This window comes from Bos grunniens, chromosome 11 (genome assembly GCF_055505025.1).
Source record: "Bos grunniens cultivar Pamir isolate PY7600 chromosome 11, Bosgru_T2T1.0, whole genome shotgun sequence".
Classification (NCBI taxonomy): Eukaryota; Metazoa; Chordata; class Mammalia; order Artiodactyla; family Bovidae; genus Bos; species Bos grunniens.
Genome location: NC_141175.1, coordinates 101,874,557 through 101,880,556, shown reverse-complemented (window position 1 = coordinate 101,880,556; position 6,000 = coordinate 101,874,557).

The following is a 6,000-nucleotide window of genomic DNA, read 5'->3' as shown; positions in this document are numbered from 1 at the left end:
GGCCTGGCAGCTTCCCTGCCCCCTCAGAGAGTCCAGGAGCATGTCTTCAGCTCAGGTCCATGGCTGGGGAGTAGGAGGTCTTGTCCTTAGCCAGGGGAGCTGGAAATAGTTCAGGTGTTTCTTGTTCGAAGCAGGGATGGACACAGGCGGCCCCGGTGGCCCCCACTGGGTGCTGCATGTCCATGAACAGTGATTGACAGCAGGGACACCTGTCTCCACGGAGCCATCACACAGAGTCCGCAGCACCTCCTCGCACTCACCAGAACAAAGGCTCCTGGCGAGTCCGTGGTCCCGTAGCCCAACTGCCGTCCCCTCCGGCAGCCTTCTCCCTGCTCCCCTCCAGGACCCAGGCACCCAGAGGAGCCGCCACCCCAGAGCCCCAGGGGCTGTGTGCTCTACGGGCATCATGAACACCCACGATTTTCTGGAAATGCGCTTACTCAGAGCACCAGTGCAAGAGTGGACAACCAGGAAAGAAGACAGACACAAAGAAATACCACAGTCAAATTTAGAAGAAGGTGTGGCGCATTGATTGACTCTCTTTCTTCACAGTTGTATCTCTAGGTCACTGAAAAGTCATCCAGTGTGGTAATTATCACTTCACTACTGTCTTTCTGGTCAGCCTTCTTGGGAACTTCCTGGGCAGAGTTACACTGTTTTACTCATCATATAAAACTTCTTTAACCAAAGACAGTTAATTCGTGGTATCACATGCTTTGTTGTTTTTGTGTTGGTCGCTCTGTCCTGTTTGACTCTTTGCGACCTCATGGAATTCTCTAGGCAACACTACTGGAGTAGGTAGCCATTCCCTTCTCCAGCGGGTCTTCCCAACCCGGGGATCGAGCCCGGGTCTCCTGCATTGCAGGCAGATTCTTTACCATCTGAGCCACCAGGGAAGCCTATTACCAAACAAGTTTGGGTTGTGTGGGCAGTGGCACTACAGACTGGACAAGAGGGTCTCTGCCTCACGCAGCCTTGTTGCTACACTGCACTGAAATATACTGCATGATTTTTGCATACACTCCCGCCTCATAATAACATGACAGTATCATATTATTTTCATCACCGGCTCTATTTGCTAACACATCTACAGCCAGTTCAGTTCAGTTCAGTCTCTCAGTCATGTCTGACTCTTTGAGACCCCATGAATCGCAGCACGCCAGGCCTCCCTGTCCATCACCAACTCCCGGAGTTCACTCAGACTCACGTCCATCAAGTCAGTGATGCCATCCAGCCATCTCATCCTCTGTCGTCCCCTTCTCCTCCTGCCCTCAATCTTTCCCAGCATCAGGGTCTTTTCAAATGAGTCAGCCCTTTGCATCAGGTGGCCAAAGTATTGGAGTTTCAGCTTCAGCATCAGTCCCTCCAATGAACACCCAGGACTGATCTCCTTTCGGATGGACTGCTTGGATCTCCTTGGAGGGACTCTCAAGAGTCTTCTCCAACACCACAATTCAAAAGCATCAATTCTTCAGCACTCAGCTTTCTTTATAGTCCAACTCTCACATCCATACATGACCACTGGAAAAACCATAGCCTTGACTAGATGAACCTTTGTTAACAAAGTAATGTCTCTGCTTTTTAATATGCTGTCTAGGTTGGTCATAACTTTCCTTCCAAGGAGTAAGTGTCTTAATTTCATGGCTGCAGTCACCACCTGCAGTGATTTTGTCCTAATTCCTGTGTATTTCTGATCATGTTGAATGCTCCCCACACCTCGGAGAAGTAGGGTTTTAGTGAGGGTAACAATAGCTGCTTCAAGAGAGAGAGGCAGAAACGCAGCCGCTCTCACCAGCCTGAAGATTCCTTCTCCACCCTGTGACGGTCTGAGTTCCAGGTGGAAGGCGGCATGGTGGGGCCAATGGCTACTCTGCTCTGGTCTGCATGTGCCTTCCAGAGTGGCTCTGGTCACTGCTGCTGGGCACTTGGAAACAGAGAACAGAGGGTGGAGGAAGACACCTGAAAACTTCCTTTTACCATCCCGTCCTCCCGTGGGGGAGGATAGAGCCACAGGACCCCACCACTTGGCAGACTGGGAGTGTGCTCCCATGCCAGCCTCTTCCTGGCCATGGGCGGAGGGTGCAGAGAAGGGCGAACAGCTAGGGCTTTCTGCCACAGGGAGCGGCTGCCCTACTGACGGGCACCTGAGGTGGCAGGAGGCAGGAGCTCCCCTGACAGCACGGTCAGCGTGGGGCTGGGGCAGGTGCTCGGGCCGTCAGCCGCAAGTCCATGCTTTCAGTCACTACGCTGTGTTGGATTTGTCTGTTTTTACTATTTGTTTTACGGGCTGCACTGGGTCTGCTGCTGCACACGGGCTTTCTCTGGTTGGGAGCGAGGGCGTCTCTTCGTTGTAGTGCAGGGCTGCAGTGTCTCTTGTTGCAGAGCACAAGCTCCAGGTGAGCGGGCTTCAGTAGTCACGGCTCCTGGGCTCTAGAGCACAGGCGCAGGAGTTGGGGCACGTGGGCTGACTTGCTTCAGGGCATATAGGATCTTCCCGGATAGGGACTGAACCCACGTCCCTTGCATTGGCAGGCGGATCGTTTTCCACTGTACCACCAGCGAAGTCCATGCATTGGATTTATAATTCAATATGAATTTTAACATTTGACCACTTACCATATCCTTCACCCTGAAGCATCAAAGCCACTGAGTTGTCGTAAAAGTACCTTGATGGTGGACTGGAGAGCTGGGTGTTATCCAAACTCTGAGGAGCTGGCAGGGGTAGGTGGATGAGAGACTGGCTGTTGGGCAGTACCAGTCCCCAAGGACAGGAAGGGGCCCGCTGCACAAGGCTTTGCAGGGACCTCTGCCTCATCTTCCCTTAACACTGGGTGGCGAGGCTGGGGGTGCGGCCCTGGGGCTGGGGGCAGCCTGTAGCTGAAGGTAACACTTCCTTCAGCTGGGCGCCTCTTCTTGGCAGGATTTCCGGAGCCTCCTTGCACCTTAGAGAGCTCAGTGCTGCCCTCGGCAACTTCGTTCCTCATGGCCCCGTCTCATGCTTCTCTCTTCTCCCTTTAGACCCCGTCATCAGCACAGGATTGGGAGGTGGAGAGGTGGGGAAGTCAGAAAAACAAAGCGGCCGCTGCCATTTGGTAACAATTTACAGGTACGGAGGTGTTTTCCACGCGCAGCTTGGGGGCAGGCAGGCCTCTGAGGTGCTGATCAGGATGAGGGACGAGTCTGGCAGCGGCTTGGAGGCTGTGCTGGGAGGTGTTTTCCACACACAGCTTGGGGCAGGCAGGCCTCCGAGGTGCTGATCAGGATGAGGGACGAGTCTGGCAGCGGCTTGGAGGCTGTGCAGGTCACTGGGCAGTTGTGGCAGCAGCTCCCCTCCGCCCCCAGCCCCATCCCAGCTCTGGCCCCTTCACCTGGAACACGCAGCCTCCCGGGCTCTAGACTGACCAGTTGTTCATCTAAACTGACTTATTTTTCCTGGCTAGGGGTTGGCAGGGCCAGCACAGTGCATGGCCAAGGTTAGTTTAAGCAAACGCCCTGATCCAGCAATGGATGGCTTCTAGGAGGTTAAGAAACCAGTGTTCTCAGATCAAGTCCTTACATCGTCACACACTTCGCAGTCTCAAACACATGCACTTTTAGGGCTTCCAGAAACTCGAAACCCATCCATGGTCTCCCTACACAAGGATGAAAACTCCTCTCCTAAATTTCACCACTCAATTTATTTATTAATCACACCTATCACATCAAGGCTGTATATTGTCACCCTGGTTATTTAACTTATATGCAGAGTACATCATGAGAAACGCTGGGCTGGAAGAAGCACAAGCTGGAATCAAGATTGCCGGGAGAAATATCAATAACCTCAGTTATGCAGATGACACCACCCTTATGGCAGAAAGTGAAGAACTAAAGAGTCTCTTGATGAAAGTAAAAAAGAGTGAAAAAGTTGGCTTAAAGCTCAACATTCAGAAAACTAAGATCATGGCATCCAGTCCCATCACTTCATGGCAAATAGATGGGGAAACAGTGGAAACAGTGGCTGACTTAATTTTTCTGGGCTCCAAAATCACTGCAGATGGTGACTGCAGCCATGAAATTAAAAGACGCTTACTCCTTGGAATGAAAGTTATGACCAACCTAGACAGCATATTAAAAAGTAGAGATATTACTTTGTCAACAAAGGTCCATCTAGTCAAGGCTATGGTTTTTCCAGTGGTCATGTATGGATGTGAGAGTTGGACTATAAAGAAAGCTGAGCACCGAAGAATTGATGCTTTTGAAGTGTGATGTTGGAGAAGACTCTTGAGAGTCCCTTTGACTGCAAGGAGATCCAATCAGTCCATCCTAAAGGAGATCAGTCCTGGGTGTTCACTGGAAGGACTGATGCTGAAGCTGAAACTCCAATACTTTGGCCACCTGATGTGAAGGGCTGACTCATTTGAAAAGACCCTGATGCTGGGAAAGATTGAGGGCAGGAGGAGAAGGGGACGACAGAGGATGAGATGGTTGGATGGCATCACGGACTCAATGGACATGAGTTTGAGTAAACTCTGGGAGTTGGTGATGGACAGGGAGGCCTGGCGTGCTGCAGTTCATGGGGTCGCAGAGTCAGACACGACTGAGCGACTGAACTGAACTGAACTGAATCATGCCTATAAAAATGGATCAACTCACCTCTCAACTCAGTAAGAGAGTGAGTTAAATAATCAGGGCCAACCCATGGTATGGAATATCCTGCAGTAATTCTAAAGTTACAAGATACATACTACATACAATATGGAAAGATGTCCAAGACAGTAAAGTTTGAAGTAAAATAGAAATTAATTTGTTTAATTAGTTTAAGTATTAATACATATATTGGGTCTCCCTGGCAGTCCTGTGGTTAAGACTCTGCACTCCCAATGCTGGGGGCATGGGTTGGATTCCTGGTTGGGGAAGTAAGGGCCCACATGCAGTGTGGCGTGGCCAAAAAATGAATAAAATTAAAGTACATATATTAAGAGTCTTTCTTGTGCTGGGGCTGCAGCAACAAACAAGCCAGGAATCCCCCTGGGAGCCCACACCTCTGCAGCCAGGGTGGGAAGCAGGATGGAGAGACCTGCTAGGCGGGCCACATGGGGCCGCTGGTTCCGTTCTGATGGTGGCAGGGAGGGCTTATTACCCTCAGTCTATCTACTGTGCAAAGTGTTGTGTGTAGGGATGGTTTAAAGTGGAAAGACGTGATTCAGAGACACTGCCATAGTGCAGGTGACGCCCGAGTGTGGCCTGACCATGGTGGGGGTGGGGGTGAGAGGTGAGTGGATTCTGGGTTGTAGAGACCTGGGATTTGTTCATGGTTCTGACTGTGAAAGAAGAGAGAGAAACCAAGGAGGATCTCCATGTGGTGGGGAATGGTGGTCAGACAGGGAGAGGAGCAGGCTTGGAGGCACAAAGCCAAGGCCCCTGCTGTGGACCGGTCTGCTCAGCCGATTGTGTGCAGGCTTATCTGTCAAGAGGACAGGTGGTGGTCCAGTCTCAGGCTGGAGGTAGATGCTGAGAGGAGTCGTCTTCTAATCATGATGTATGGCTGGAGGAAGTCACAGAGGGAAGAGACAGGATCCCAGACCGAGCCGGGGACCCTCCCTCATGCAGGGGCCACTCACACAAGGAGAACCCAGCCTGGGAGACAGAGAAGGACCAGACCTGAGCGTAAAGTAGGAGGAGGGCCTGGAGGGGAAGATCCCTAGAAACAAGGGTAGAAAGAGATTCAAGAGTTGGGGAGAGACCAGCTCTTGCACGTGCTGTGGATGTCACCTATGTAAGGCTGTGTACGTGTGATATACATTTGTGTATATATATATACATGTATATATATATACATGTGTACATATAGGCAGACCTCGGAGATATTGTGCGTTAGGTTCCAAACTACCACAGTAAAGCAAATATTGCACTAAAGTGAGTCACACACATTTTTTTTTGCATGAGTATAAAAGTTATGCTTACACTATACTGTAGTGTATGAAGGGTAAAATAGCATTATTTCTAAAAAAATGAAAAATA